The sequence below is a fragment of the Phocoena sinus genome, chromosome 17 (genome assembly GCF_008692025.1).
Source record: "Phocoena sinus isolate mPhoSin1 chromosome 17, mPhoSin1.pri, whole genome shotgun sequence".
Lineage (NCBI taxonomy): Eukaryota > Metazoa > Chordata > Mammalia > Artiodactyla > Phocoenidae > Phocoena > Phocoena sinus.
In genome coordinates this window covers 62,957,032-62,977,599 of record NC_045779.1, presented here as the reverse complement: position 1 = coordinate 62,977,599, position 20,568 = coordinate 62,957,032, and the positions used below count along the sequence as shown (strand labels likewise).

At 50.1% G+C, this 20,568-nt stretch overlaps 1 protein-coding gene across 3 annotated transcripts in view; it reads right to left on the bottom strand.

Annotated features, from left to right (window-relative positions):
• Positions 1-14,603, bottom strand: part of ZHX2 (zinc fingers and homeoboxes 2) — a 173,715-nt gene extending 159,112 nt beyond the window's left edge. For 2 of the 3 annotated variants that reach the window (XM_032609990.1, XM_032609991.1), the window contains exon 1: positions 14,087-14,388. The gene's annotated coding sequence lies outside the window, so the exon portion shown is untranslated. Of the gene's footprint in view, positions 1-14,086 lie in introns of all 3 variants that reach the window. The other variant, XM_032609989.1, reaches the window with a different exon arrangement.
• Between the last annotated feature and the right edge of the window lie 5,965 nt (positions 14,604-20,568).

Below are 20,568 nucleotides of genomic sequence, written 5' to 3'. Positions count from 1 at the left end.
CTAAAAAATTTAGCCTGGGGACTTCCCTGGTGGAGCAGTGGGATAAGACCCGCGATCCCAGTGCAGGGGGCCCGGGTTCTACCCTTGGTCAGGGAACTAGATCCCGTATGCATGTCACAACTAAGAGTTCGCATGCCACAACTAAGGAGCCCGCAAGCCACAACTAAGACCCGGTGCAACCAAATAAATAAATAAATATTTAAAATATTTACCCTGCCTGGATCCTTAAGTCATAGCTACCTTGAAGAGCTCTTGTCCTTCAGTGAATTTCATGAAAGTAAGAAATAATCCTTGCTGGTTAAGCACTAGGATATCAGGGTTTATTGTCACTGCATCATAGCTTAGCCTAAGCTGACTACTCATACATCTTATTCAGTGCCTGTTCCAGAGGGTTTATGCATGTTTGTCACAGAATAGCCAGTTATTCTCTATTACACACACACACACACACACACACACACACGATTGTAATCTCATAGTCAATTGGCCATCTGTCTTGTGGCAAGTATTTTTTTTTTCTTCCTGCCCCAGAGGAGAAATATTTGGCGCCGAAACTGTAAGAGGACAAGTATCTTGAGGATAAGAAGCTGTATTAGTGCCAGGAAGCACCTTCTAAGGGAAAGAGAAAAGATGCCTTTGTTACTCATTCTAGCCATGCAGCCTTTTACATCAAAATAGTAAACTCTGTATCCCACTCACTAAAGCACTTAACACAGAGTCTTAATAACCTTTAACTTACATGCCAGCTCTGCAATGTGGCAAGTACTTGGGCTGTGATGTCACTTGGGCCTGCCTTTAAATCCAGTTGATTTCATAAAACCTCAATTTCCTCATATGTAGAATGGGTATAAAAATTTCTACCAGCTGGGGTTGTTGGGGGAATGAAATAAAATAAGACAAGGCAGAGAATACAGTATGCTTGGTTCCATGGTTGGCATGCAGCAGGCATTCAATCAATGTGTGTCCTGCTTTCCTACCACCTTTAGAGTTTGGTTTCAAGTTCAGACTTGGCCAAAAAAAATTAAAAATTACCATTGGAATTGGTAGAAAGATCCTGCAATGCCACCTGTGATATTGCTCTGGGTGCCACACAGGAAGGTGGACCCAGTGTTCCTGGAAGGAAACAGAGGCTACAGCCAAGTCAGAGGGAGGAAGTGGACCCAGGATGCACACAGAGGCCAGATGTCCAGACAAGGTAGCAGGGCTGAGCCAGGGAGGCAGGCAGATCAGCAGAATTTGGCCCAGAGGCCCCAACCCTGGGACAAAGGCAGCCTGGGACGGAAGCCTCCTTGCCGGCTTCCTGTGACGAAATGGTCCAGTGACTGTCCTTCCAGGCACTGGTAAGGACCAGCCACCAGGGGCAGCAACTCCTATTTAACTACCTCGCGCTGACCCAGAACACAGGCTCCCAAACAGGCTCTGGTGAAAGAATCATTTACTCATTTGTAGAACCATCCAGTCACTCGAGAGAGACGCTCATTTTGAACCTACTCAGTGGGCCAGCCCTGGGAGGGTGCTGGGAACACGAAGACAAAGAGCACAGTCTCCCTTGGAGCGCAGGGGTGGTCCACAGTTTTTCACAGAGACAGATGTGCAAACAGATCAAAATCCACGTGCTAAGATTTCTAAGTGGTTATTTCCATGGCATACTAAGCCTCTCGGAGGGGAGAGCAAGTATCTCTCTAGCAGGAATGAGTAGATTTTTGCTAAGTTTGGAGGATGAGTCTTCGGGGAGAAGGACCTACGTGTGGAAAAGGAAAGAAAAGGGAGAGAGGATGGCACGTTGTGGGGTTTAGGGGTCAGCCTTGAACGGCTGAAGTGTGGGACACATGGCAGAGCAGAGGAAGAGGTTATGGCAAAATACGTCTGGTAGGTAGAGGTCGGCTCTCAAAGAGCTGCCACACCAGGCTCAGGAATCTGGACTTGATTCTATGGGTTAGAAGTTACTAAGCAGCAGTCCTTGGAATGGACAGGAAAGCTCACTTAAAATTTTTTGATTTTGGGTGCTTTAGACTGGACATATGCTTTCTCCTTTGACCCACTCCCCACCACTCCCTAATGTCCTACACTTGACCCCTTTACTTGTTTCTGCTACCTGCAAGGCCCCTAAAAGCTTTTGGGTTTATGACTCCTGGGCATGATCAGATTTCGTATTTTAGAACCACACGTCAGTGGCGTGGAGGCAGGGGGAGAATGGTGACAGATGCCACGACATATATTCCTTCTGATAACTTCCTCCATCCCCCTCTTATTGAAAAAACAGATGCAAAAAATCAAACTCTGGAAGAGTTCCTGTTCACTTCTGGGTAGTGAGGCCCATCATGACTCCCTCTTCCTATTTCAATACACACAGATTCTCTTTTATTCGATTCTGTTTATCAATTAAACAATGATTTATTGAGCCACCACTCAGCCAGAGCTAGGGGTTCAGGTGGCAGAGGCCGAGGGGGGCTGTGTGTGGGTTAACGTGTAAAGCCCTCATGTTCCGCAAGTCTGAGGTCTTGTCATGGTGTCAGAACACATCTGAGGCCACCGGTGAGGCACACGGTGACCCTGCAGCATGGACTGCCCGTGCTCAGTGTGCCAGCAGGTGTGCGGCAGGCACGGTGTGTGCACAGGGCTGGGGAGGGCACCAGCCGGGAGGTCTGAATGCCTTCGGTCCTGTGCTTCTGCCAGCAAGCCGCCTTCCCCGAGACAAGGACCACTGAGCTTCAGTTGTTAAGAGAGGTGGGTCGCTTTAAGCCACGTACAGAATCTACGTGGCCTCTGACCAAGCCGAGCATCATTTCTATCATTTTTGTAACTGAAATGTCTTCTGTACCCAGACATCTTGAAATTGATTCCCCAAATCTCCTACCAGGATCAATCAGTGCACCCTCTCCAACCCTGAAAGACCAGCAGGCTGAGGTGTTGACAACCCAGGCCCACCGACAGGGCCCCTTCACCCAGCTGGGGAAAACCAGGGGACTGTCAATTCAGCACAAAGGACCCAAGGCCATTCCTTCCCTGGCTTACCTTGACCCCCACCAGTATTATCCATTAGGTCTTTTCTCAGTCTGGAAGCACAGGAATTGCACTCTGGCTTTGGAGGTAACAGAGCCAGACCTGGACTGTCTACAGCCTGACTGGGGGACACCCCGTGAGTTGAAGGAGAGCTAGTGTTGGCTCTGTGGACGGACCCCACCATTCCCAGGACAGGCTCAGCAGGTCTGAGGAGGGCGCAGATGGCCAGTTTCCCTTCGTCTCTGGCCACTGCTTGTCACTGGGTGACGGCTCTTCTGTGGGGTGGGGATGAGGCTCCCGGTCACAGACCCAAAGCATCAGGACGTGCCTCAAACTCCCGAGACTCAGAGGCAGCCTCGTGACACACAGGTCCAAGATACGTTCACACCATGGTGCCAGCCAGCACTTCCGAGGCACTGCCTGGGTGTCGGGCGCTGTGCTAAGTTCCTCACAGGTATTCAGGTTCCCCTGAAATCTGCACAGCAGCCCTGTGAGCAGGGATTCTGCCTCTGCAGGTCCAGCTAGGCTCGCTGTGTGTGGCTGCAAATGCACACATTCTCCAGCCAGACTGAGGGCCCCTGCGGGGAAGGGGTGGTGGCTTGATTTTCTGTCCCCACCCTCGCTCCCACCACCACCCCCCCCAACACGGAGCACAGTGCCCTACACACAAGGAGCGGGGTGGCTGCAGGTCCAGGGCAAGGGTGACGTAAGGAGCAAACTAGGCACCCAGGATGTGAAATTTAAGGAGGCGCTTTTACTCTCTCTCAGGTGCCAAGCCTTGCTGACCTTGAGAGCAAAACACTGTCTTAGGTTTCACACACTGGGTGCCTCACTTGCTAACCGGTCCTGGACCAGGGTAGGAACTGGTCCAAACTGTGTGTGTGTGTGTGTGTGAAGCCTGCTCCTCTGCTCTCTAACCCTGTGATTGACCTTCCCCGTTCAGTGCCTCAGTTTCCTCACCTGGAAAATGGACCTTATGACAATGCCAAGGGTTGGCGAAGATATGGAGGAATCAGAATCCCCACATGCTGCTGGTGGGAATGTAAAATGGAAACAGCCAGGAGAACAGTTTGGAAGTTTCTCAGAAAGTTAAACACAAACCCAGCAATTCCACTCCTAGAAATCTACCTAGAGATGAAAACACACGTCCACACAGAGATTGCACACAAATGTTCACAGCAGCATTATTACAATGGCTAAGACGTAGAAACACCCAATTGCCCATCAGCAGGTCAATGGATAAACAAAACAGCCCATGACACCACTGTGGTATGATATGAATTGTGTCCTGCCCAAATTCTTTTGTTGAAGCCCTAACCCCAGAATGTGACTGTATCTGGAGTCAAGGCCTTTAGGAGGTGATTAAGCTAAAATGAAGCTGTTAGGGTGGACCCTAGTCCAATCCGACTGGTATCCTTACAAGAAGAGGAAACTGAACACAAAAAGAGACACCAGGGAGGCACGTACACAGAGAAAAGACCATGTGAGGACACAGTAAGAAGGTGCCTTCTCCAAGCCAAGGAGAGAGACCTCAACAGCAATCAAACCTGCAGACATGTTGAATCTGGACTTCCAGCCTCCAGAACTGTGAGAAGATGTCTGTTCTTTAAGCCACCCAGTCTGTGGTATTTGGCTATGGCAGCCCCAGCCCACTAATACATGTGGTCTAGCCATACGATGGAATATTACTTAGCCATGAAACAATGAAGTACTGATGCATGCTATAACATGGATGAACATCAAAAACATGCCAAGTGAAGAAGCACATGAAAGACCCCATGTTATACAATTCCTTCCATAGGAAACGTCAGTAAAGGCAAATATATAAAGACAGAAAGTCTAATCCGTTGTTGCCGAGGGCTGTGGGAGATGAGGGTGGGAGATGGGGATGGAGAGTGACTGTCAACGGGCACAGGACCTCTTTCTGGGTGATGGAAATGTTCTGAAATGAGACTGTGGTGATGAATGCATACCTCTGTAAATATACAAAAAGTTAACTGTACACTTTAAGTGGGTGGATTTGAAGGTATGTAAGTTACTTCTCAAGCTATTTTTTTTTAATTGTGACTAATGCTAATATCTATGCTACAGAGATGCACAGGGCCTGGCACACAGCACTTGGGACTTCTTTCTTATGCTCAAATAAGTATCTGTTGCTCAACTGAAAGTTGCCTAAAGTGTCTCATAGTTCCTTTAGTTCTATGGAGACCTTGGGAAACTAAACTGGGCTGCCACCTGTGATTCTGTGTCCCTAAGTGACCTGCCCCGGCCCACACAGGACTCCCCAATCAGCGACTTCTAGCTGAGGCATGCCTGCCTGATGTGGCTAAAACTGATCCGGTCTGGGATTGCACAGACCTGTGCTGGAGTTCCGGCTCTGCCCTTCCCACTGTCTGCTTAGCAGGATTGCCACACAAATGACCTGGGCCATGGTGTTAAGGGTTGTGTGGAGCCTACACACAGTTGACATTCGATACCTTGGGAAAACCCCCTACGCATAAGAAGGCCCTTTGTCAGGCCCTGAATGCACACCCATCCTTGTGTCATCCTCAGTGCGGGCTGGTGACTCCGCCCTCTGCGCTCATCAGTGGGGGAGGGGCCCCAGCCCTCTCGCCAGAGCTGCAGGTGCGCAGAGGGTAGGAGAGGCTGCATGTGCCCCTGCCTTAAGAGCGTCAGGTGTGGTGTAGGACTGCCTGACTTGCAGAAACCTTGGACAAAGGACTTCCCCACTCTGTGCTTTTCCATCTGTTAAATTGGGATAACAGAGTCCTCATAGCTCCTAGAAGCGCTGTGAGCTAACCCACAAAAGGCACTCAGCTTTGCGCCTGTGATGTCAGAAAGCAGTTGCTGCTAAGCGCCAAATGACCGTGAACTTCCTGAGAGCAGGGTCGTTGTTTTCTTCCTCTGGTAGGTGCTCAGTGAGTGTTTGCTGATTGGACAGAAAAACCAGAACGGGGGAGGGAAGGTACTGTGATGGGGCTGGCTGGTCAGGGGAGTCGAAGGAAACAGAGGGCCTTGAGTTAGATTGTACAGAAGAGGGAAAGCCATACACTGCCATATGATCCTGTAACCTTAGGCCAATTCCCTTATTGCTCTGAGCCTCAGTTCCCCTAAGCTTGATTAGGCGATCCCTCAACTTTCTTCCTGCTAGAACACTCCTTGATCCTATTAATGCACCATTAATAATTAATTAATAATTATTATAATTAATAATAATTAATAATAATGCTATTATTCTCATCCCCCCCAACGTCCCCCTCCGGGGATGCCAGAGGACATTAGACTTTCTACCAGGAGACCCATAAATCCCAGGAGACCCATAAATCAGGACATGTCCCATTTCAGTGTCGACTCCTGCCCTGTCTTTGGAGGGTCTACCATTAACCCACCAGTGATCCAGACCGTTTCTACTCTTCGGCTCCGTGGGCCCAGGAACCTTTGCTCTTGGAAACAATGTGAAGGCTTCCAGCTCTCCTGAGCTGTGTGGCTCTGGCAGAAATTCACTGCCTGCTCAGAATCAACTAAATTCCAGGCCGTTCTACAGGATAACGTGATCTTGGCACTCTGTTAGGGCAGGTTAGGTGAGGCCCTGTTCCTCTCCGCTCCTGCCTGGAGCCACCAGCATCCCTTCCCCTCGATTTCTTGGCCAGGGGGGCAGTCTCTTCTTCCAGCTTCTAGCTGTGAGTCCATATCTCCCCTCCTCCAGCCCCTGTCATTCTGGCCTCTCCTTACCCCCTCTGGGCCACCACCCACCCTAAACAACTTGGCCATGACATCCAGCTCTGACCAGGATGGGTACAAATAACCTTAAAGGTGCTGTTTCCAAAAAGAGCGCAATGCAAAGCAAAATAGTTTCTAAAAGTCCTCCTGCACAGGCCAGGGAGGTTCCGTGGGGGCTCCGGGTACACACAGGGGCTAAAGGAGCCTGAGATGGCTTTTTCGTTCGAGCAGTTAGGCCCAGTCTCATATTTAAAAACAGCGGGAAAAGTAATGCCAGATGAAAGGGAGTTTTCTGTGTGCTACTTAACTAAATGGCCCTGCAGCTGGAGAGAAGCACGGGCAGACGTGTAACGATTCAAGAGCTCCCAGTTAACAATGATCCTCTTTTATTGTATAAAGACAGCGACGCAGCCATTCTCCTCCCTCCCAATGCCTGCTCTCTCTACCTGCTTCCCCACTGGCTGGCATGGCTGTTCAGCGTCCGGAAAGGAGCACCCAGCTTCTCCTCCCACTGTCTCCAACTCTGCAGCTTTCAGCCCACTGGGATTTCCTTTTCTCGCCGGAGCCAGGGAGGAGAGGGTGGAGAGGGTGCCGTGCTCCCTAGAGAATGTTCTGGTAGAGACACTGATAGAGGCTTGAGAATTGTCTTGGGGGTGGGGTTTGGGGGCTAAGGATAACAGGCACAGATTTGGAACTGTCTTCTGTTTTGACCTAAACGCACAAACACACGCACACAAGCCTGTGTGCACTCACCCCTACACTCCTTTAGCAGAAAAGCTGTCAGACTGTCCAGAAGCTCATTCTAAAAGTGTCCCTTCTCCCGCCCTTATTATTCCAGGCTGGGGTGGAGCTGGCCTCCAGAACACTTCAGAAAGACTCGGCGATGACCAAGGGCATCGGCTTTAGAATCAGACTGATGTGAGTTCGAATCTTGGCGACCTTCTCTCTGTGACCTTGAGCAAGCATCTGAGCGCTCTGAGCTTTGGCCTCCTGTCTTTAACATGGGGCTCCGCCATGGCTCTCAATGTGTTCCTCAGGGTCACACTGAAGGACGCAGTGGAGAGAGAGCATTCAGCAGGGCGCCTGGCACAAGGTAGGTGCCCAGTTTTTGGAAGTTGTTGCTGCCCCGAGGATGGCGGCACTGTGTTTGTGGTGTGTCTGGGTGTGCAGGGAGATCTGTATTCATTCCATCTCATCAGCCAGAGTGGACAAGGCTGGGGTCTGTGGCAGGGCGGAGATGGCGGGTCGGGGGGGACACAAATGTCAGCCCTGCTGAGGAGTGTTTTCCTTGAGGCTTTCTGCGACACTGATTTAAACCGTCACGTTGGCCCAGCCCATGCGTGCGCGCATGCGGCCTCCTCCGTGTAGATTCTGGTCCTTCCTTGGTTTTCTGCAGATGTTTTGGAGCCCAGAAGCTGCAGCTGCAGGCATCCAACCAGCCCAGAAAATCTCATTCATCTTTTTCTCTCTACCCTTCTTGACAGCACGCTCCTTCTTTCTCCCACAGAGTCTGTTCTGGGCCCCCGACAGGGAGGATTCCCTCCCAGAGAAAGAGCTAATTCAGTTCGGCCACCCTCCAATGCCCCAGAGACACAGGAATCCACTCCCTGTCTGGAGCTTGGACGGCAAATGGTTCCCAGGATTGGGCTGGTTTCCCCCTGCCTGGTGAACCCAGAGTGGCTTTAAACCCAGGAAAGTAAACCCAGCCCACGCTTCCCATTTTTCCATCCCAAGCAAGCCTGTGCACCCCTAAAATATACTCTGAACCTCTTAGAAACGAAGTGAGTGAATGCCTGGGTCACACTCCTTAAGATCGATCCCCCATGAATCAAGAGCACAGGCGTTTCATTCACTGCAGGTTTTATGTGGTAAATACTGTTGCAGTGAAACACTGTGTAATAAGATTTAATCTCTACTAAGTGTTTCTAGCACTAGGGGACCGGAGCTGGGCAGAAAGAGGAAGAAAGTGTGCAGAACTGTGGCTCTTAACACGTAAATTGTTCACCAGGGGGTAAGGAGAGGTGTCAGCAAGAAGACTGACGCTGGTCTTTTTTTTTGACTCCATTTTAAAGTTTGGGTGAACGTGATGGACCGTTGCCAAGACTGTTTATCTCCTTGGGGGCTCGTTACATGTGCGTATGTGTGAGACACACACACACACACCATTGCCAATCAACCCCTCTTAAGTGCATGACTTCAAGCATAGGAAGAGGAGACAGATCGGGGGTGGATGCTCTTAAAATCACAACCTGTTCGATGTAGGGTAGGGGCGGGGAATCCAGAGGACTTTCTTTTTTTTTCAACTGCAAATGAAACTACCTTGTCAATACCAAAAACAATGCCCACTTTATTGTCTACCACAGGGGTGTGTGAGCAGCTAAGCATCCTTTCAGAACCGCGCTGTCTGGGTTTGACCATGACACAGCACATTACGGTACCTGAAGACTGCGCCAGGGTCCCACTGTGATATTCAGGAAGAGATTTCCATGTCAGTAGTTGCTCAGACTTGCCACAAAGAAGCATATATGTGTATGGGGGGGGGTCGGGAGGAGAATTGCAATGAGATGGGGACAGTTGGGGTCTCGAAATCTAGGATAAGAATCTATGCATGTTAATTACCTCAAGGAAACAAGAAAGTCACATCCTAGAGGTGGTGGCAGTGATTATGATGGCGGAGGAGATGATGGTGATAACAGGTAATGTTCACTGAGAATAATCCACGTGTTAGGCGCTGTGCTAAGCTCCTTTATAAATCTCTTCTTAACCTTCACAACAACCCAGAAGGCAGCTGCTGGAAGAATCTCCATTTTAGAGATGAGGAAAACTGAGGTTTAAAGAGGTATGTAATAGCCCCAAATCATAAGGCTACTACTTGAGCAGAGAATCAGGGTGTTGGTCCTTGCTGGAGGAATCCAGCGTGGGGAACCTGACCAGAGGCCCTCTGAGGCCCTCTGATAGCATCCCCTCCTTTAAAAGCAAAACTGAAGGGTCACGACCAAAATTATTCTGCTGATGAGTGGTGGGAGTTGCAGGTGGGGCCTGGGGAGTCCGAGGGTCAGGAAAAAAGCAAGCGTCATGTCTGGGGAGTAAACTGGTACCCTTCCCAGTGTATCCAGTTCCACTCACTGAATTACTGCACAAGGAGAGCTAGTTACTTCCTGGTGACAGCCGACTGACATCAGGTTAATTTTGGATTCCTATTGGCAGGACCTAAAAGAAAATCTCCCTCACTTTCTTAGCGTGCTGTCTTCTTTTTGCCCTAAGGCAGAACTGGTCCCCTGGTCTGAAACTTTCCAGAACTCATTTTAGTTCAAATAAGAACCAAGCTGATTCATCTCCATAAGGCACACGGCTGTCAGTCTTACCTTCCTAAAACACCTGACGCTCCCTCCTCAGAAGCCTGCCATGCTCCCCAGTACCTACAGATTAACAGCCAACCTCCTCTACGTCCATCCCCAAGTGCGGCGGCATCTCTTTGCACAACCTTCCCTGCATCCCCCTCTCCATCTCCCCAGAATACACACAGCTCTCAGGACGCGGTTTTAACTTCATCAGGAGTAACCTCCTCTTCTCATCTGAGGCCACTAACGCCTTATCTGCCAACTCAACAACGTTTCTCCATTCATCCCTTCTGCCTTACATGCTGAACCCCAGTCTGCTCGTGGCAGTGATGTACCTAACTAAAAACACGGCATTGCCCCTTCCTGGTAGGGTTGGGTGGCCATGTGGCACAGTTCTGCTTGAGCTAAGGGCAGAAGTCCCTGAGAGGGGTGTCCCTTTCCAAATGTAACAGTAAAGCCACACTAGGTAAACGCTCTTTGTGCCTCACTCATCCTACTTCCCCTTTCCTGGTATGCAGATGTGAGGCCTGGAGATGCAGCAGGCCTTCCTACCATGAGATGATAGACCTGGGGCCAAAGGCCTACACTCTAAGGGTGGCAGAGTAGAAAGACAGAGCCTGGGTCCCCAGCAGTACAGCTGAGGCATTGTCCCACCCACTTTCTTGTTGTCTGACACAAATAAGCCCCCATCTGGTTAAGTCACGGTGGGCAGGATTTCTGTTGCTAACAGGTGAGTTCAAATGATACCCGACACACCGCCAGACATTGTTCCTCCTCAGTCATGGGTCAGTTCTGATGCTACCCCCTCTGGGAAATCCTCCATGGGTCCCTCAGAACACAAGAACTGCACCCTTCATTGTACTTCCACAGTAGTTACTTTTCTCAATTCTAGCACCTGTTTAATCCTGCTTTATTTGGCCTGCTGGCTGCTCAAATTCCTAGAGGGTAAGGGGTCTTGGTCTCACTGACGTCTCCATAGTGTCTGGAGCAGTGCTTTGCATCGAGGTTGGATAGATGCTCTATCTCAGCAGCACCTCTGTAACGTGTGGAGCAGTGCACTGTCTGCAGACGTGGAGTGTGCATGTTCTGGGGTCTGGCACTCTGCTTGCTAGCTGTTTGGTCTTGGGCAAGTTAGAGAACCTCTCCGTGCCCGTTTCCTCATCTATAGAAAGGAGAGGATGACAGTACTTTACCCCGCAGGGTTGTCACGAAGACAACATAGTTTAATCCTAAGCACTTAGAATGGTCTCTGGCATATAAAACTGCTTAATGACTCTAGGCTTTTATTAGTGGGATGAATATTACAGTCGCGGAGTGAACAAATAAATCAACACACAGCTGCTAAATAAATGAATTAAGAGATGAAAAACTAGGAAAAATTCCTGAGTTCGGACCACTGGGCCATGGTCACTCTTCCCTCTTTTCTGCCTTTAGTTTTCATTCTAACTACAACTTCCCATATCTGGGGAGCTGCTATACTGGAGTGTTGTAAGGCTTGGCTTCAAACATGGAATTTGATTTTTGCCATGCGGCTTTGGGTCAGTTTGTTTCACCTCTCTGAGCTTAAGTTTCTTCCCCACTAAGCTTGGGATAATAATAGTATGTATCTCATAGGGTTACGGTGAGAATTAAATGATAAAGCATGTAAAATATACAGCATTATGCCCGGCATACTGAAACAGTGTCAGCAATTGTTATCAAACACCGTCGTTATTGTTTTTGTCAAATGCATGGCATCCCACTGAATCACATGGTCCTGATGTGGATGGGACGCTTGGGGTGGGGTCGCCTTTTGGCATGTCAAGGTACACTGCATTTACATTGGGAGAATACTTTTCTTGAGTGCCAACGAACATTTGTGGCATTTTTGATTTTTTCCTTTAAACAGGGATTAGCTAATATATCCGATTTACCCCAGAACGTTGGCCTCCAAATTTTCCCCTTAAAAGCTGTTAACTTCAAGTGGATCCTTAGTTGACACCAAACCTGGCCGCAAGGTACGCGTGCATATGAGAACAATCGCCAAAGCAGAGTGTTTAAACAGCAGTGATATTCCCACAGATCGCAGATCCAGTCATTGTCGGTGACACATTTCAATCTTACTTGTAGATTTCCCGCCTTTGGCCTTAAAGAAGATGTGTATACAGCTTGATATAACTTTCCCTTTAAACTGAAACCGTTATGTTAGCCCCATTCAAGCACTTGGCGGCTCCATTAATCTATTTTTACCATTAAACGTGCCATTTTACAAGATATTTATTCCACTTGGTTGTCATCCAAATGCTTTTTGACATCACTGCCCCGGGACTCAAGTTCTTTAACTGCCCTCATAAATAGAAAATCCCCTTTTGACGGAAATCTTGAAGAGCTCTCTGAACCTCACTCTCTTCACTTCAACAGGCATTAATTTCTGCTCTACATAAAGGAGTGAGAGTGTGTGTGTGTGTGTGTGTGTGTGTGTGTGTGTGTGTGTGTGTGTTTTAAGAGGGTAACTGTGGGAGGTCTGAGCGACCCAAGGGATGAAGGGGAGGGATGCCTGCTCCCCAAATCCTGCCCAGCTGGGCCTGCCTCAGACTTGGGGAGCTGCTAACTTGGAGGCAGAAGGCGATCATCAGGGAGCAGGTAGGACAGAACTCTAGGGCCTGAAGAGACTTGGAGATCCCTGGGGCCCAAGCTGGGCAGCGACACTTTCAAAGGGGAGGGGTCCAGGGAAAGTCACTATTTCCTCACCTTCCTCCTCCCTCACCTCCCAGACAAACAAAAGGCCATCGCGGCAATAGCTGAAGGCAGAGACCCCACTGGCTTTGAAGCCGATCCATCAGGTGGAAGCCTGAGCAAATCACAACTTGGCTTCCCCGGCAAGTTTTTCTCCGCAGCCTAACACACCACCCTCCTCCTCCCGGTCGTGCGCCGCCGCCTCCCGAGCTCGGCACAGCGACGAGGCCGAGGGGGACGGTGCTGTGATGCTCACTGGTTTCCAACTTTCCGCTCCTTTTCCAGCCTCCTGCAAAGCGGCTGGGAAAGGGGCAAGTTTGCAAAGGCGAAGATACCAAGTCCTGGGGACGCCAAAAGGAGCCGCAACACCAACAAAGATGAACCTCTCGTGGGGCAGACGAAAAGCGCCAGCTGCCGTTCCGGGGGGCGATCGTGGGCTTGGGCGGGCTGCGGGCGCGGGCCCGCGGGCGGCGGGCAGCCGGGCCCGGGGGTCCCCAGGGTCCCCCGCCGCCCCTCCCCACGCGGGTTTCCCGTCACCTGAGCGGGGCGTGGGGACAGCGCCGCACTCCGGCCCGGCCCCCGGCAGGTAGCTCGGGCGGCCGCCCGCCCGCGCCGCGCGCCTGCTGCCTGCAGCCACCAGGAGCGCGGAGAGGAGAGGCAGCCTCAACCCACGGCGTCATGCTTCCTGCCACCACATTACGGCGAATCGTCACCGGGACGAGGGGAGAAGAGGGGAGAGCGGGGGAGGGAGGGGAGCACACACACGCAGCCCCCCGCCTGCCAAACCCCGCGGAGCCGGGGCCACGTCCCGGTGGAGTCCCCGCGGGACCGGCCCCATTCGCACAAAGCGCCGCAGTTTGGTCAAGAAGGGAGGGAGCCGGCCACGAAATAAATAAATAAAAACAGAGTCGGGTCTACGTAACGCCCTGTCGAAAGCGGACGCCATATTTTTTTGTGGCTTATGTCGACATAGGGAAACGTAGACATGTTTTCCTCCTCCTCCTCCTTCTCGGTCTGCCTCCCATTGATCCAACTTGTAATCAAAACTCTTTAAAAAAATCTCCCCCACCTCTGGATCCTCTGATCTCCTCCTACCCGCCAAAAAGAGCCTGCACCCTCCCTCCCGCCCCCCCCCCTTCCAATCGCAAACCCGGCCAAGTCCCATTAACAACACATTTTCGGGAGCCGCGGCGGCGGCTGCGGCAGCGGTGGGAAAGTTGGGCTGGAGTGGCCGGTGCCCGGCGTGCGGGGCTTGGGTCCGGCGGCGCCGGGCGGGGGGTGCTCCGCGCCGGGGCGAAGTTTCTTACCTGCGCCGGGGCTGGGAACGCGGAGACCCGGGCTGGGAACGCGGAGACGCTGCACGGGCGTTCCAAAATGGAACTCTGCTGGCTCCCCCCACCTACTCCCCACTCCCCACCGGGCGCCCGGCTCGGGCTCCGTGGGAAAGAGGGGGAAAGCCAGCCTGCCAGACAGACAGACAGAAGAAGCCCCCGTTCGGAGAACAGTGGCCAAAATTTTTAGAAAGAAAGAAAAAAAAAAAAAGAAGGGAAAAAAAAGGGGAAAAAAAATGTCTCGATCAGTGGGGAATCTACGCCAAAACCCACATGATCTGTAACGTCAGCATGCGTATTTGCATACGATACCACCACCCGAGCTGCCAACCCGGGCTCGGGTTCCGCAGAAAGTTACAAAGTGAAATTCAGCCCCCTCCGGAGACGCCGGCGAAATGTCATTTTCAGGCGGGAGCCGGGGGGGAAGCTAGCCCTAAAGGCGCTGGTTACTAGCCAAGGTTGGGGGGAGGGCAGTAAATTAACTTAAAAGTCTGAGCCCAGTAACGGACTCGGTGGAATTTCTGCGAGGGGCGGAGGGGGAGGCGCGAGCGAGATCATTGAATATTAAGCAGGACCCGGCGCGGCGGCCGCGGCCGAACCCTCCCGCTGCAATACCCATTTTCTTTATGAAAAGTTCAAGGTGTCACTGATGAGCTCAACAAACTGTTGATCTTGACCACGTGGAGTGGCGGACGGAGGGACCGCGGGGCTCGGCTGCTCGCCCTGAACCGGCGGCACCCGGGATCCCGCGTTCCTGCCGCAGCCCAAGGGGCAGCGCGAGGGTGGGGCTGCCGCGCGCCCCCCGCCTCTGCCTGCTTTCTCCCGCCTTCGGACTCAAAGAAATAATAATAACTTAAAAAAAAAATTTTTTTTAAGCGAGACACATTTAACTCCTGGAATAGTAATGAGAGGGCTTGGGGTAGGGAGGGTAAGAAAGAGCCCCTCACTTATATAACGAGTCGAAATTAGATGACTTTTGCTGGAGAGATTCTGAGATTTCCGCTTGCGCCAGGTCTGAGGTTGGTTCAACATCCTCAAACTTTTCCCCTAAGAGCCAATAAACAAACAGACGCCCCGGGAGCTGACTTCAACTCTTGTCGGGCCAGCTTTCGCCCGGATTCTCAGACTTCGAGAAATGCACACCCCTGCGGCGCTCGCAGGGAAAGTCCCTCGGAAGCGAGGTGGGTCTCTTTCGGAATTGGGACTCCGGCGTTCCTGGCGGGAGGGCATCCCTAACCGCCGCCGCCCCCCGGATCCCCTCCGGCGCCTTGAGAGCAAAGGCGAGTCAGGATCTCGCCGCTCTTCGCCTGCGGCCTCTGCAACCGTGAGCTTGCGTTTGGGGCGCGGCGTTCCTGCAACAGCGCTCAGCTGCGGAGCTCTAAGGGATCTGGGATTCAGGGGACGCTTTGGAATCTCACGGAGAGCAACCTGTCTGCGCCGCCCGCTCCTGCCCGGATGGACCAGTTTCTCCTCCGTGGGCATCTCGACGCGTTAGCGTCTCCCAGGTGTGAGCTGAGCGCGAGCGCGCACGAGCTAAGCGGGGACAAGGGGACGTCCCCAAAAGTGGGGTCCACTTTTGGACGTCCGAGCGCGGCGAGGGAGACAACGGGAGCCTGGGCTGGGAGGCTCAGCGGAGTCCCCGCCTGCCCAGAAGATGAGCAGGGGCGGAGTGTCGGGGCTTCCCGGCCAGCCTTTGCTCCGGGGAATTAGAACGAACTCTAGCGGCGGCTTGCGACTCGGCTCTGGGCGCGAGGGCAGCAACAGGTGGCCGTGTACGGCGGAGTGGCTGGAGGCGAGGACAGGGGACTGGGGTGAAAACGGCTGGCTCTGGGGCTGACTGCGAGGCCAACGCACCTGGAGACCTTTTGGCATTTTCTTAGGATGAGGAGAAGAAAGCAGCTACAAAGTTTTTCTAGGGTCTCTCCTAGGGCTCCAATTTCTCTAACAGAACCCCTTCTTTGCGTCCCCAGAAATTTCTGCAATAAAAATAAAAATAGCTCATATGCAAAACTGTCTTACTGGCTTGCACCTGTTTGTTCCGTTATTGCTGATGTAGGGTTTGTTTGTTTGTGAGTTAACGGTGCATAAAACTAGGTCCTGGGCTTCCCTGGTGGCGCAGTGGTTGAGAGTCCGCCTGCCGATGCAGGGGACACGGGTTCGTGCCCTGGTCCGGGAGGATCCCACATGCCGCGGAGCGGCTGCGTCCGTGAGCCGTGGCCGCTGGGCCTGCGCGTCCGGAGCCTGTGCTCCGCAGCGGGAGAGGCCACAACAGTGAGAGGCCCGCATACCGCAAAAAAGAAAAAAAAAAAAAAAAAAAAAAAAAAACTAGGTCCTGGCCTTGGAGGGGGTCTCTCGGTAGGTGCTCTCCTACCGGAGAGGCGAACTGCCCTGGCCGGCGCTTAAAGGATTCCGTTAAGAACTTCCTTTATGACTATGATCCGGTTAGCGTCACATCTTTCTCAAACTCATTTAATACCTACCGTCTAAAATCCTCATCTACTTGCCATCAGTATCGGAATTTAGGGATGCCGATTTTTTGTTCTTCCCTCAAGGGTGTGTCTGAAGAGTGAAAGAAAAAGACCCCTCCCCCCGCAAGTCTAATATTTTTATATCGCTTACTCTTGACTCTTGCAGGTCATCCCACCGTTTCCCCACCTTCCCTTGAAAGTAACTACGGTTCTTAGTTTGTTTCCATGGAAATTACTGAAATCTTAAGGAAGCTATTCCCGTTTTGAGGCGGCACCTCCTTTGCTGGTCAGCCACTCAGGAGGGGGTTCTATAAGCCACCTTTCCTCCGCCTCCACCTCGGTACCCGCCTTCTTCTGGCTGGGCCAGCGAGTAATAGGATGGAAGGGTCAGGGATGAGCCAAGCAGGGTAAACCCTCGGGACCGCCCACTGAGTTCTCATGTCTTCAGGGCACTTGGATCTCAAGTGGGGGGGGCCTTTGATGACTTCAGTATCTTTAAATTGTTCAAAGTTTAGCATGGGCTGAACCTTCACTATATAAACAAACAGGAGGGGATAAAACAAGGGTGACTTTTGCATCAAGTGCTATGATTTCAGTTTGCTTTATGTATAGGTGGAGTAGACAGACCCTTATCTTAATCTTTTTTTTTTTTTTTTACTAAAGTATAGTTGACTTACAACATTGTATTAGTCTCAGGTGTACAGTACTTAATCTTTACAACAACCCTCACAGGCAACGATTCTCCAAGTGTTTTGTCTTAGGTCCCTTTAGACTCTTAAAATTATTGAGGACCCCGAGTAGCTTTTGTTTACATGAGTTACATACATCTTGATATTTACCATGTTAGAAATTGAACTGAAAAAGAAAATGGAAACACAGGAATTTACAAACACACTTTCCGTTAGTCATGGGAGCAATGATACTATGACATGTCACGTAGCCTCTGGAAAACTACTGTATACTTGAGAAAAAATAAAAAGGACAGGTAATGTTTTAGCCCTATCACCAAAGTAAATTTTACCTTGAAGAGCCCTGGAAGGGTCTTGGGGGTCTCCAGGATCCCTGGATAATATTTGAGAAACACTGTGATGGTAAGTTATTGTTATGTGCGATTTACAGGTGAGGAAGCCAAGCTTCTTAGAAATGCAGTAAGTTGCCCAGGGCAGTGCAGGGAGCAAGGATTTAAACTGGGTTCTTTAGGGGCCAGAGCCAGATTTCTTAATGATTGTACAATTCTGCCTTTTATTAACAACCCAAGCTCCGCCCTCAACCTAGAACAGCCTCTAGGCTTCCCAAGACTACTTTTTATTAATAGCAATTACCTTTTGAGCCTTTATTATGTGCCAGCCCTTCTTACCCATCATCTTGTCAAATGCTTACAACCACCTTCCCTGCAGGTATTGTTTCTCCCATTTTACAGATGACAAAACTGCAGTTCAGACAGGTTAAGAAGCTTCTTCAAAGTTGCTCAGCCAATAAGGAGAAGAATCTAGATTCAAATCTTTGTCTGGTGGCTTCAAAACCAAGGAAAGACAGGAGTCTATCACAGTGATTTATAGAGGCCTAGCGGGGAGGAAACGACTTCTGTTCGAGATTTGGTGAGAACGAGGCCTGGCTAAAAGTCTTGAAAATTTAGAAATATCAGGAGGAGAAGAAATAAAAGCAGCATTGCCCTGATGGGGCCCCCTAATCTAATGACAACAAGTCCACACTTGCGGTGTAAACTCAAAAGAGACAGTAGGGGAGCAGCAAAGATTTGGAATTGAGATGGGAATTGTGGGGTCATCCCACCCAGCTATCTGATCCCTGCATGCACACGCTACATAAGTATTTTTCTAAATGAATGAAAAAAGAAAACACAAAACACAGAGAAGCAAGCAAGGAAAAAGAAAGCGTCAGCAGTCCAAACAGGTACTGCTTATAATTTTGGTATGGATCTTTCCACAAGTTACATTTATTTACTTTTTCCGCTATAAGACTCTTAAGAGAAATGAAAACTATTACATATCAGTTTACCAACTGTAGCATGGAATGGCCACTACTGACATGTCTTACAACAAAGCGAGACAGAGGATGACCTTTCAGAACATTCAGATTGCTTTACTTAATACCTGCAAGTGAAAGGAAGTGTGCTAGACAGAGGCTGTCTCCTTCCATGTCTGCATCCCCCCCCTCGCCCCCCGCCACGGCTTGAGAATAAAATGTCACATGCCCCGAGATCAATCCCATGGCACTGGTAGCATCGGAGCTGGGACTTGATGTTTGCAAGTTTACAGCAGGAGCTTGGCTTGGCAGTGACTTGATTCTGCTTGGAGGGTACAGCTAAAAATTTACCAAGTGGGGAAAACTCAGAACTTATTATTTGTTTGATTTTACAGTCTGGTTTAGTCCTTGTATCATCTCTGTAAGGAAAGCAGAACTGGTACTATTGTTCCCATTTTACAGAGAAGGTTACCGAGGCTTATAAAGGTTACAGTCATTAGTTCAAGTTCACAAACTAAATTCTGAACCACTGTATAAATCTGTCTTGTGACTGCAAGACCAATGCTATTTCTGTGCCCCTTCTTCATCATTTGCTATTTTACCGAAAGGGTCTAAACATGCCTCCTATCAGATGTTGTCTCTCCTTTCTTGCAGAACCTTGGAAGAGAATTATCACTCAACAAGGTCTTTTTATCATATGCCATTTTATATGTACTTATGCATTTATTTGGTTGTCTCCCCACTAGGATGTAAAGTTCCTGCAGCCAGGTACTTTGTTTCATTCATTGCTGCTGTATCCCTATGTTTAAACCAACATGGCGTATCGCAGGTGCACCACAAATGATTGCTGAATGAATGACGTGCACTTCTCGTCAGGGCTTCTCCAGGTCTAGGGAGTCACTGCTTTTTAAGAGTATACACATCTTCTGTTTACCTCAAATGACCTTAGCTAAGAACATCAGTTCCCGGGGTCAAGTCTTCAATTTCTATGATGCATAAGATTTGTGTCTGTTGAGACACTGTGGGTGGTTAGTCCTCATGTGAATTCCTAGCATGAGAAACGTTAGCAATGGAAAACGTTACGTCAAATGTTTTGAACCATCCAAGATTACTTCCTTATGATAAATTCCTTGATAACTAATCACTGGGTTGAAATATACACATAATTCTAGAGTGGAAACCCTTTGCAGTAAGTGAAAGCTTCAGGAGGCATGGTACATGGTCTCGCAAGATGGCTGCAGTCAATCCTTTCCCTCACTGTATGAAAGAGACTTCGCCATTAAGAGGTGGCATTTATCTCCCCTCCCCTTGAATCTGAACTAGTCCTGTGATTGCTTTGTTGCTATGAAAGTGATATTCTGAGACATGTGTGCCCAGGCCTTAAGAGACTGGCATTTCCTGACTCCTTCCTCTTGGAATTCTGCTGCCATGTTGTGAGAAGCCCAAGCTTCTTGGGGAGGCCACATGGAGGAAAATCAAGGTGCTACAGACAACAGCCCCAGCTGATTTCTGGCTGACTCCCAGTCAGACTTCAGCCGTGTGAGCGAGCCATCTTGGGTGCTCCAAACTAATTCACCTCCCAGTTGACTGCAGCCCCAGCTGAGATCACATAGAGCAGAAGAGCCACTCAGTTTAACCCAGTCAACCCCCAGAATCATGAGTGATGACAATAAAATAATAGTTGTTCAACACCACCAAGTTTAGGGTAGCTTATTACACAGTAATAGATGACTGAAGTGGGAGGTATTTTCCTTGTGTTTTCATTTGCACATATATCTGAATATTCCAGATGAGCTTCCCGCTGATCTCTGTGGGATGTAGCATTCTGAGATCATAGAGAAAGCCAGACAAGGGGTGGAGGGACGCGTCCATGATACCTGGGCTGGCCACTCCTCTGAGTCAAATGCTTTTCCTGATATCAGTTGTTTTTCACAGAACAGCTGAATTTAGCCTAAGGACACCACACGCCCCGCACGCACACACATGTACAGGTCCCAGATCCGAAGC